Below are 13,452 nucleotides of genomic sequence, written 5' to 3'. Positions count from 1 at the left end.
AGATTTACTTTAGCTACTAGGAAATGAATAATCTTTTGCACTGCAATTCTTCCTTCAATAGATACTGTGATTGTTAGTTTTATGTGTCAACTTGGCTAGACTACAACACCCAATTATTCAAACACTAGGTGTTGCTGTGAAAGTATTTTAAAGACGTGGTTAACCTTCATAATTGGTTGACTTTAAGAAAGATTATCCTCAATAATGTGGGTGGGTCTCATCCAGTCATTTGAAAAGCCTTAAGAGAACAACTGAAGTTATCTGAGAAAGAAGAAATTCTATAAGACTACAGTATCAGCTTCTATCTAAAAGTTTCCAGCCTGCCAAATTTCCAACCCACACTACCCATTTTTTATTTTCCAGACTCCACAATTGTGTAAATCAATTCCTTGAAATAAACTATTGAAATAAATTACACACACACATGTGCTCGCACCCACACACACAAAATACACTGGTTTTGATTCTCTGGAGAACCCTGACTGATACAGATTTATTGCAGCAAAACACTTTAGTATGCGTAGGACTAGCCAAATTCCTGGCAATGATGAAATAGAATATGGTTGCCTATATGTACTTATGTTCTTTGAGCATTGTAATGATGATGTAAATACCTATGAACCTCTTATAATTATATCCTGCATATACCACTGGGGTACCAAGGTTCAAATCCCAAAAGGAAATGCATTAAAGCTACAAGACACTTGCAGAATGGCTATAATAAAAAAGATACACAAACCAGGTGCTGGTAAGCATATGAAGGAGCTGGAACCCTTATGTGTTGCTAGGAGGAATGTAAAATGGTGTAGCCACTTTGAAAAACGGTTTCAGTTTCTCAAATATTAAACATCAGGTTAGCATTTGACCCAGCAATTCTAGTCCCAGGTCTCTACCTAAAATAAATGAAATCATTTATTTACACATTTACACGAGGGTTGTATAAAATGTTCACAACACCTTTATTTGCAATAACCCCAATCTGTAGCCAATCCAAATATCCATCAACTGGTAAATAGGTAAACTGTGATACATCCAAATAAGCAGCAAAAAAGAATCAACTGCTGACATCCACATGCAGGAGTGTGGGTGAACTTCTGAAACATTATTTTAAGTGAAAGAAGGCAGATGTAAGACTACATATCATATGCTTTCATTTATAAGGCAGTTTTAGAAAAGGCAAAATTATAGAGACAGAAAGCACATCAGTGATTGCTTGTGTACTATGGGAGCAGGAATGGATTATATATAGGTACAAGTGAACATTTTGGCATGATAAAAATATTTTAAAACTGAACTGTGGTGATGATTGCACAGCTGTAAAAATTACTAAAAATTATTGAATTGTGCACTTATAATGGGTGGATTTTATGCTATGTAAGTTATACCTCAATGTAACATCAATATAAATCTTAAACAATTTGGTTAGAAAATAGGAATGGAACACTATAAAGATCCCAAACTAACTGCAAATATGAATTCTCTGAATTTCAACATTTGCAAGCTTGTCATTTTCACTAGTTAAAATAATATATAAAAGTGATCTCTATAGAGCTCATCAATCACATTTTTTCTTCTTTCTGAGTACATGACTGGACTGCATTTCCCAGCCTCCTTTGCAGTGAAGTGTGGCCATACAAATGATTTATAGCCAGAGGTGTGTAAAGGAAAATAATGTATGGTCTTTCAAGCTTGACCCATTAAAATACTGTGCTCGCCATCTTCCATTCTATTTTCTAGTATGTTGTCTGTACATTGACTCCCAGGGTGACCTTGGAATCATCTACTGAAGATTCAGAGTTGCTAGCAGCCTGTGCCTTTGAATAACTGTGTAGAGCAGAAGTCCTCCTACCTTCATCACCCTCCACTACAGGAATCGAGTAAACAAATACCCTTTTGTGTGAAGCCACTGAAATTTTGAGGTTGGCTTGAAACAGAAGTTAGCCTATTGAACTAAAATTATCCCATGGCCATCTTTCTCACAATCATCTTACTAGTTTGTTAAACGGAAAGACCAGGGATTAGCCCTCCTATTCCATCTTCCCATTAGAAATTTGATCTAAGCTTTCCAATGCCATTTAAAATAGAGTAGAAGGCTTTGGAACTGCAGTTTTTAGCCTATTTATCTTTACCTCCATCTTCTAACATACCTAGAACATTTTAAATAAGAGTTATTAAATTGCTTCCAAAGGGTTCATCCACTGAATGTTCTCTGGTTAGAGAGCAACTCTTTAAAAATAGTGTAGACCTCGTTGTTCAGGAAGCATCCTCTTTGTTGCAAATATAGCAATAAGACCAATAGCAATGATTTAATTGTATAAAAGACAAATTGAATTTTAAATTTAAAATATTCAAAGTTTGGCATTGAAGATCTTTCATTCAAAATCCCAGTAAGATTCAGAGAATCTCCTATTAAAACAGCATTTCATAAAGTGGATAAATTGAAGAGGATGCCAAGGATATTTAATTTGAAATTTAAGATAATTGATTCATAGAAAATCAGAGCTATTGTGAACTTTAATATAATCCAGATCATTCCCTTTAGCTTAGAGATTGGGAATCTGAGCTGCAGAGAGACTGATTGGTCTGAAGTCACACAGAAAGTGGCACATCTAGGACAAGAGCTCAGATCTCTGATTCTACTCACTCGCCTTAGAATAGGAGGCCAACTTCTGAAGATTCTACATGAGTGAGAGAGAGAGAGAGAGAGAGAATGTGTATGTGTGTTGTGTGTGTAACCTGCACATGGAATTTAAATCAGAAAGAAAAAATGATAGCTTGTTATTGTTTCATAGACTAAGAGAAACTAACCAGACTGAGCCCCTTAAAATACTTTATCAGGTGGGAAGGCATTCATGACATCCTTGCTGATTTCAGATAATTTTCCTAGTCAATATTTTGTCCTATCAGAAAATAGAATATTTATTATAAGAAAATGAAGTTTCCTTTACCGATTAGTTTTACGTAATTTGGATTGTGAGCTTCCGACTATAAAAAGGGCAGATCTCTTCCCTGAGAGCAAGACATTATTTAGAAGCCCCTAGATCCTTGGAATTATTTTTTCCCCATAACAGCTCGGCAGACTAATTCTTGGAGTTCTTAATAAAAGTTCCTAATCTTTACGTTTTCAACAACATTCATTATTCTCAAGATAAAATATTTACCGCCCAGTACAGTAATGGTAATTTAGTGGTCCTTGTTAATCAATCTGGAAAGAAAACAACTGACAGTATAGCAAAATATAGTGGAAAGTGCTATAGATAAGAGACAAGAGCCCAAGATTTTAATAAACTACTACACTGTTTACTGACTGTTTTGTCTTGGGTAAGTTACTATGAGAGACCAAATACACCCTCTCCAAAAATGTCTATGCCTGAATCTCAGAATTTGTGAATATGTTATTTTACATAGCAAAAGGGAATTTGTTTTGGTAATTAAGAGTACAAATCTTAAAATAAGGAGATTATCCTGGATTATCAGGATGGGCTCAATCTAATCACATGAGCACTTAAAAGCATGAAAATTTCGCAAGCTAAAAACAGGAAAGATGAAGCAGAAGGAGAAATCAGAGAGATTTGAGCTTTAGAAGGACTCAACCACAGGCTGACATTGAAGATGAAAGGAGTCACGACTCAGGAAATGTGGATGGTCTCTGAAAGATAAAAGCAACTTCTGACCAGCAGTCAGCAAGGAAACGGTGACCTCAGTCCTATAGTTATATGGAATCTGCCAACAGCTGAAATTAGCATGAAAGAGAATTTCCCCTAGAACCGTCAGATAAGAATGCAGACCAGTTCACACTTTGATTTTGGCCTTTTGAAACCTGGAGCAGAGAAACCAGTCAAGATCACCAGGACTTCTGACTCACAGAACTGTGACATAATAAATTTATTTCATTTTGAGCCACTGAGATTTTGATAATTTGTTACCCAGTAAGAGAAAACTAATGCAGTTTTTGACATTTCCTTCCTTATTTTCTTTTTGATCAAATGCCTTACCTTCCAGTTTCATTTGAGTTATGAAAAAGGTGGAATTTTCTTTAAAATAGTCTTATGATATATGAAGAAGAAAAGGTCTGTGAGATATAATCAGCATGTACAGTCATGAGCCCATAAGGATGTTTTGGTCAATGATAGACTGCATATAGATGGTGGTCCCATAGCATTATAATGGAACTGAAAATTTCCTATGACTTAGTGATGTCATAGCTGTTGTAATGTCATAGCACATTGCATTACTCACATGTTTGTGGTGATGCTGTTATAAAATAAACCTACTGCACTGCTGGTTACATAAAAGCATAGTACATTCAATTATGTACAATACTTAAAACTTGATAATGAGAATAAATGGCTTTGTTACTGATTTATGTATCCACTATACTTACAGTGTTTTTTAAATTATACTTTAAGTTCTAGAGTACATGTGTACAATGTGCAGGTTTGATACATAGGTAAACATGTGACATGTTGTTTGCTGCACCCATCAACTCATCATTATCTTAGAGTATACTACTTCTTCTTATATTTTTAAAAGTTAACTGTAAAACAGCTTACAGCTTTAGGCACATCCTTCAGGAGGTATTCCAAAAAGGCACTGTTACCATTGCAGAAGACAACATCATGCATGTTATTGCCCCTGAAGACCTTCGAGTGGAATAAGATGTGAGAGTGGAAGACAGTGATACTGACGATCCTCATCCTGTATAGACCTACCTAATATGTGTATGTTTGTGTGTCTTCATTTTTAACAAAAGAGTTTGTTTATTTATTTATTTTTAAATTTTTTATTTCTATGGATTTAGGGATAGAAGTGCAGTTGTGTTACATGGATATATTGCATAGTGGTGAAATCTGAGCTGTTAGTGTGCACATCACCTGAATAGGGTACATTGTACCCAATAGGTAGGGATTCATGCCTCATTCCCCCCATCTCTCCCCTTTGAGAGTCACCAGTGTCTGTTATTCCACTTTGTATGCCCATGTGTACCCATTGTTTAGCTCCCACTTATGAGTAAGAACATATATTTGACTTTCTGTTTCTGAGTTATTGCACTTAGGATAATGGCCTCCAGTTCCATCCATGTTGCTGCAAAGGATATGATTTCATTCTTCATTATGGTGAGTAACACTCCATTATATATATATTACATTTTAATCCAACTATCTATTAATGGACACTTAAATTGATTCCATAACTTTGACATTGTGAATAGTGCTACAATAAACATATGAGTGCAAATGTCTTTTTCAATATAATAATTTATTTTCCTTTGGATATATACCCCATAGTGGGATTGTTGGATTAAAAGATAGTTCTATTGTTAGTTCTTTGAGAAACCTCTATACTGTTTTCCATAGAGATTATTTAAAAAGTAAAAATAAATAAGTAAATAAATAAATTTTAAAATAAGAAATGTAGAATAATAATATAAAGAAAGAAAATATTTTTGTACAACTGTAAAATTGTGTTTGCATTTTGTGCTAAATGTTGTTACAAAAGAGTCAAAATGTTTTTTAAAAATTAAAGTTTATAAAGTAAAAACATTACAGTGAGCTAAGATTAATTTAATTTTGAAGAAATAATAATTTATAAAATAAGTTTAGTACAGCCTAGGTATACAGTGTTTATAAAGAATAGTAGTGTACAATAATGTCCTAGGCCTTCACATTCACTCACCACTCACTCACTGACACCCAGAGAAACTTCTAGCCTTGTAGGCTCCAGTCATGGTAAGTGCCCTACAGAGATGTCACATTTTTAAAAATCTTTTAAACCATATGATATAGTTTGGCTCTGTGTCCCCACTCAAATCTCATCTCGAATTGTAATCCCCATAATTCTCACATGTCCAGGGAGAGACCCAGTGTGAGGTGATTGGATCATGGAGGTCGTCCCCCCATGCTGTTCTCATGACAGTGAGTGAGTTCTCATGAGATCTGATGGTTTTGCAAGTGTTTGGCAAATTCCTCCTTCGCTCTTCTCTGTCTCACCTGCCACCATGTAAGAGGTGCCTCTTCTCATTCTGCAACGATTGGAAATTTCCTGAGGCCTCCCCAGCCATGCAGAACTGTGAGTCAATAAAACTTCTTGTTTTATAAATTATCCAGTCTCGGAAATGTTTTTATAGCAGTGTCAAAACGGACTAATGCAATGAATTAGTATCATGGAAAGTGGGATATTGCTATAAAGATACTTGAAAATGTGGAAGTGACTTTGGAACTAAGTAACAGGCAGAGGTTGGAACAATTTGGAAGGCTCAGAAGAAGACAGGAAGATGTGGGAAAATTTGGAACTTCCTGGAGACTTGTTGAATGGTTTTCACCTAAATGCTGATAGTGATATGGACAATGAAGCCCAGGCTGAGGTGGTCTCAGATGGAGATGAGGAACTTCTTGGAGACTGGAGCAAAGTTAACCCTTACTACGCTTTAGCAGAGAGACTGGCAGCATTTTGCCCCTCCCCTAAAGATCTGTGAAACTTTGAACTTGAAAGAGAATATCTAAACTTGGAAATTATGTTTAAAAGGGAAGCAGAACAGAAAAGTTTGGAAAATTTGCAGCCTGATGATGAGATAAAAAAGAAAAACCCATTTTCTAGGAGAAATTCAAGCCAGCTGAAGAAATTTGCATAAATAATGAAGAGTCAAATGTTAATAGCCAAGACATTGGGGAAAATGTCTCCAGGGCATATCAGAGGTCTTCATAGCAGTCCCTCCCATCACAGACCACGTGGTCTAGGAGGAAAAATTGGTTTCATGGGGCTGGCCCAGAGCCTTGCTGATTTGTTCAGTCTCTGGACTTGGTGCCCTGCATCATATCTGTGGCTAAAATGGGCCAAGGCATAGCTCATGCCATTGCTTTAGAGGGTGCAAGCCCAAAGCCTTGGCAGCTTACACATGGTAGTAGGCCTGAGGGTGCATGGAAGTCAAGAATTGAGGTTTGGAAATATCCTCCTAGATTTCAGAGGATGTATGGAAATGCCTGAACATCCAGGCACAGGTGTGCTGCAGGGGTGGAGCCCTCATGGAGAACTTCTTCTAGGACAGTATGGAAGAGAAATGTGGGGTTGGAGCCTCCACACAGAGTCCCCACTGGAGCACTGCCTAGTGGAGCTGAGTCACCATCCTCCAGATGCCAGAATGGTAGATCCACTGACAGCTTGCACTGTGCCACACTGGAAAAGCCACAGATACTCAATGCCAGCTGTGACAGTAGCCAGGAAGGGGATTGTACCTGCAAAGCCACAGGGGTAGAGCTGCCCAAGATCGTGGGAGCCCACTTCTTGCATCAGCATGCCCTGGATGTGAGACATGAAGTCAAAGGAGATCATTTTGGAGCTTTAAGATTTAATGACTGCCCCCATGGATTTTGGACTTATATGGGACCTGTAGCCCCTTTGTTTTGGCCACTTTCTCCCCTTTGGAATGGGAGCATTTATCCAGTGCCTGTATTCCCATTTTATCTTTGCAACAACTAACTTGCTTTTGGTTTTACAGCTCCTAGGTGGAAGGACTTGCCTTGTCTCTGAAGAGATTTTGGGCTTGGACTTTTGAGTTAATGCTGAAATGAGTTAAGACTTTAAGGGACTGCTGGGAAGACATGTTTGTTGTTTGTTGTTTGTTTTTCGAGATGGAGTCTCACTTTGCCACCCAGGCTAGAGTGCAGTGACACCATCTTGACTCACTGCAATGTCTGCCTCCTGGATTCAAGTGATTCTCCTGCCTCAGCCTCCTGAATAGCCGGGATTACAGGCGCCCACCACCACGTCAAGCTAATTTTTGTATTTTTAAGTAGAGATTGAGCTTTGTTATTGGCCAGGCTAGTCTCGAACTCCTGACCTCAGGTGATCTGCCCACCTCAGCCTCCCAAAGTGCTGCGATTACAGACGTGAGCCACCATGCCTGGCTGACATGATTGGTTTTGAAATGTGAAAAGACATGAGATTTGCAAGGGGCCAGGGTCAGAATGATATGTTTTGGCTCTGTGTCCCCATCCAAATCTCATCTTAAATTGTAATCCTCATGTGTCTAGGCAGAGACCTGGTGGGAGGTGATTGGATCATGCTGTTCTCATGGTAGTGAGTGAGTGAGTGAGTTCTCACAAGATCTGATGATTTTATAAGAGGCTCTTCCCCCTTCGTTCCTCACTCTTCTCTCTCCTGCCACCATGTGAGAAAGTCCAAGCTTGCTTCCCCTTAGCTTTCTGCCATGATTGTAAGTTTCCTGAGGCCCCCCCAGTCATGCAGAACTGAGAGTCAATTAAACCTCCTTCCTGTATAAATTACCCTGTCTCGGGTATTTCTTAATAACAGTGTGAGAATACACTAATACAGCATATTTTTACTGTACCTTTTCTATGTTTAGATGCAGAAATACTTACCATTATGTTACAATTGTCTAAGGATGAAATACAGACAGTAACATGTTCTATAGATTTGTAGCCTAGGAGTGATAGGCTGTACTACGTAGCCTAGGTATGTAGTAGGCTATACCACCTATGTTTGTGTAAGCACATTTTACGCTGTTTACACAATGACGAACTTGCCTAACAGCACATTTCTCAGAAAGTTTTTCTATAGTTAAGTTATGTATAACCATATCCTATTTAACAAGAGACAATATCTCAAGTATCTATGCCATTATTTTCTCCTCTCTCTATTTTATGCTTTTATTACATAGGCATAGGAAAAAAAAAGATCAGGGCTAGTTTGTAAGAAAGATTTTTCTACTGATATTCTAGAATTTGTAAAATAAATTATGTCATCAGGACTGTGGTCCATTTTACCCAAGACTAAATATTCATTGTTCTTATGAAATTTAAGGAAAATTATATTTTCACATCTGTGGGTACTATTTAGCCCTTATATGCTTTGAACTTATTGTATTAATTTTGTTTCACTTGTGGTATGCATAAATTGGGTAGTCATAGGGCTGGGTAAAACAAGATCCCCAAAGAAGAGGTGTAGTAGAAGGAAATAGAGGAGTGCAAAGGAAATTGATTGTATCTTTCACTTCCTGGAAATTAGAATAGTAAAGTAAGCTTCACAGAACAATAAGACTAAGAAAACATGAAGACTACTTCCAGCCAGCTTAGGTAGGTCAGAATATATAGACAACGTCTTACCTTGGGGCTACCTGTATCTCCTGTTAATTAGGAAAAGAGAACTTTCCTTATTCCTAAGTCTCCATAGAATAAAACTATCTTTGCTAACCATAAGTTCAAATTCCAATGAACCTTGATCTTACCTGTTGCTTCTTGTGACATTATTATGCAGCATCGTGTCTCTTTATTGGAACTTCTCTTTTATTATCTGTCACATCTTCTCACACAGATCACACGGCCTAATACCCAGCTTGAAGTAATCAGGAGCTTCATTTTGGAGTTGTGACTATCTGGACCACCTTCGGTGACCATTATAGAAGCTTGGATTTACACACGGTCTTGCCTGTTTGGTTTTCATCCAATTAAGTGTGCTATTTTTCATATTGTTATGATTCTGTCAGTTGCATAAAACATTCTTTTGTGCAGTGGTTGATATTATACAGAATATTGCTTTTCTCATCTGTGAATAAATTCATGACAAACCTGATTTTGTCACTTTTGTAATTGCTGTGTTGCTTTCAGCAACATCTGCCTTCAAAACTGCAACCCACAGAAAAGCATCTTTCTATGATAAAAATTTGGCCAGGATATTCTGCATCACACCACTTGATTATTTTTTTTAGTGTTCTAGTAAACTGTATTTATGTTATCTAGGTTACTGATGAACTTGATAGTTTTTGTAAATTACTGCATCAAGAGACCTAGACTGCTCTTGGAACCACTATTAATTGGCTTTGTGATTAAATAATATTCACTTAGCCTCTCTGTGTTTGTTTTCTCATCTGAACTATAGAGATAGAAGTGTCTCACACATTTGTTGGTCTTAAAACTATAATTGATTTTCTTCGGCAGGGCAAAAGTGTCTCATGCAATCTATTTCCCTGAAAGAGAGAGAATGAAGAAAAAAATTGACTGACTTGCACGTTGTTCAGTAACTCTTCCTTTGTCTCTCAAGATTGTGATGGATGATAATGTATTGTTCCGTAGTAACATTAGGGATTTTGAGAGGAACAAGAACAGAGCTCATAACCCAATTTTATTCATGCCTGACTGTCCTCATATAACAAGCTGAGAAAATCCCCATGATTCCAGGTATTTGAGCAAAGTTTCCATGGGCAACTGGCTTCTTCCTTATGGATTTCAAAAGTACTCATACATAATTCAAGGCCACTAGGCAAATAACCAAACAATATTTTGTGCATAATATAATACTGACTGATACTGAAATTCAAGGAAAAAATGAAGTTGTATATCTAGTGAACTTAGAAATGCAAATACTAGAATAAAAGTGTTCCCTTATGTGGCCATGAAAATTAAGAATATTTTTCCATTGATATTGTCTTAAAACGAACAAGAATGCCTGGCATAAATAAATAATGGTAAGTTAAGCAAAAGATTTGCAAGAACTGCTACTTATTGAACCCATTACTCTGCTATGTGATTTTGGGAACCAAGAATGGAACACTTGGTTTGCAACCCAGGTAGAAAAGCAGAATTTGTTAAAGACTCTTTCATATAAAAACAACTACTAGAGACCAGTGTGAAATGATACAGAATGCTGTGTTTGAGGGCTTAGCATTTCAGCAAATTGATTAGTTACAGCTTCCATAAAGAAAACAAAAATTCTTAACCAAGAATCCAAGACTTTTCACAGCCTGACTTTAACTTTCACTAGTCTCATTTGCCTCTTTCTATCAAAGAACCATCCACTCTAGTCATTGATCCTTACACATGTGTTTCATGACTTCCTGAGTTTATAATTGCTTCTCTTTGAATGAAATACCCTTCTATCCTTGGTAAATATTGACTTCCATTCAAGACTCAGCTCTCCCATTCCCTCCTCTGTGAGTTATTTATCCATGTCTCACCTTCTCCATCCTACACTTTAGCACTTAGAACATTTAGATCTCTTTGTTTATGTTTCTGTTTGCAAGTCCAGGGCAGGTACAACATCTTAAATCTCTCTATAGAACCAAGCTATCAGCAGAATGTTTGACTCATAGTTGGTGATTAATAAACATTTGTTATTTGTTCACCTATTCAATTAAAACATACAAAAGTTTGGAAAGATAAGGTAATGATCCGTTGATGAAAAGAATTTGCATACCTACCTGAGGAGTTTGGGATTCTCCTACATAAACGGGGAGCCACAATAGATTTTTCAGCAGAAAAGTGGAATAATGGAAGCATTTTTGTAGGGAGATGATTCTAGATGTGGTGCAAAAAGACAGAAGGATGGAGAGGGTTTCAAAGAAGGTGAAGACATAGCAGTAAGTTAGATCTTAGCAAGATCTTCAAATTGTTTAATGGATTTATATGTATCTATTTGTATACTTTAAAATACTTTAAAATCACAGAGCCATTCAAATAAGTATTTGAATCACTTATTGCATATCATAAACTTTGCATATAAAATTATTTAGAAATAATTTTAGTTTTACAGAAAAATTGCAAAGGTAATAAGACTTTATACTCCTCAGCTAATTTTCCCCATGGTTAACATCTTACATTTCTGCAGCATATCTGTCAACATTAAGGAACCAATATTCATACATTGCCACCCACTAAATTCCAGACTTTATTTGTATTTCACCAGTTTTTCCATTAAGGTCCTCCTTCTGTTCCAAGGTCCAATGCAGCGTGCCACCATGCATTTAGATATGATGTCTTCCCAGTTTCCTTTGCTTTGTGATATTTTGTTAGTCCTTCTGTATTTTTCATGGCCTTGAAAGTCTGGGGGGATATTGTAGGTGTCTTGAAGAATGTTCCACAATCTGAATTTGTCTGCTATTTTTCTCATGATTAGACCAAAGTTATGGGTTTAAGGGAAGAATACCACAGAGATGAAGTGCCTTGCTCATCATATCTATGAGAGTTTACACATCCATATGACACCAGTGATGTTAACCTTCACCACTTGGTTAATGTACTGTTTGCCACGTTTTATTGTATTGTATTTATTACTTTTATTTTAAAGTTCTTATTTTTCCCTTTCACTACTCTAATCTCTGGAAGCAAGTCACTAAATCTGGTACATGCTAAGTGGGGATGGGGCAGGTGGTGAGTGAGAGGATGAGGGAGGATTAAACTCTACCTCCTTGAAGGGGGAAGTATCTGCATATATTATCCGGAGTTTCTTTGTTAAAAAGGATGTTTCTCCTTACCTCTACTTATTTATTTAATAATTTATTAATATTGCTATATGTTAATGTATATTTATTTTATACTTTGGATTATCATTCAGTACTACTTTACTGATTTTGTTGCTCAGATTGTTCCAGTTTGGGCCTATAGTTGGCTCCAGTGTCCCTCTAGCATAGCCTTATCATTGTTAGTTTTTCTTTGTCAAGGAGAGCACTTCCTTACTTCTGCCATTACAAGATGCTCCAGGCTCATGTCATATATTCCCCACTCCAGTTCTATAATCAGCCATTTCTCCAAGGAGCCCTCTTTCCTTTTATTGAAAAATGGTGTTTAGAGACCATGATCTGTGTGCTGGCTGTGCTTATTGCTACTGAGCTGTCATTGTTTTCAGGCCCTTTCAGTGAACACAGTAAGAAAATACATATGTGTATACTAAACCATCTATATAAACATATCAATAAATATTTCTGTGTATTGATTAATACCTATATTAAGCTAAGCATGATTTCATACAGATGTCTCCAACTCCAATCCAGTATCACATGGTACATTCTTGCCTTCCCCCCAAAACTTGCTTATTTGTAACTTACCATCCCAACATTAAGAAACCTGGCTACCACTGTGCAGCATCCATTTACTTATTTATTTAACCCAGGATACATAGACAACAGGGTTATAATTATTAACTTCTACCTCCATGAGAAAGAAATGTACTAACTAGTGTACTGTGCTTACATAATATCTTTTGTTTTTAGTTTTATAGTTTTCAGTCAAAACATTATTTTCCAATGTTACTTAGGTCAGACCATTTTCCCCACTCCCTTTTGTGTGGCCATATTATACATTTGTAAAAGAGATAGATTCATTTTTCACAGTCTGTGTTCTGTTGTGAGATACCCTATATCCTGGTTGATTTTATTTTTTAGTTTGCATACATTAAAATTCACTCTTTGCAATGTACAATTCTATGGGTTTGGACAAATGCATGTAAATGGTTTTCGACCACCCTAATACAGCACCAGTACTTCACTCTAAAAGTAAGGAACAATTGTTTCACCCTAAAAGTTCCCTGTGCATCCTCTTTGTAGTCAATCACTCTTACAAGCACTGACGCTACTACTCTGTTTTTCTTCCACATATATTTTAATAAAGTAATCTGTTAATCAATTGTTGTTATTTGTCTCTCCTATGTGAATATAAGCTCCAT

Source organism: Trachypithecus francoisi, unplaced genomic scaffold, assembly GCF_009764315.1.
Source record: "Trachypithecus francoisi isolate TF-2019V2 unplaced genomic scaffold, Tfra_2.0 Lachesis_group6, whole genome shotgun sequence".
In the NCBI taxonomy this organism is placed as follows: domain Eukaryota; kingdom Metazoa; phylum Chordata; class Mammalia; order Primates; family Cercopithecidae; genus Trachypithecus; species Trachypithecus francoisi.
This window is presented reverse-complemented; position numbering follows the sequence as displayed.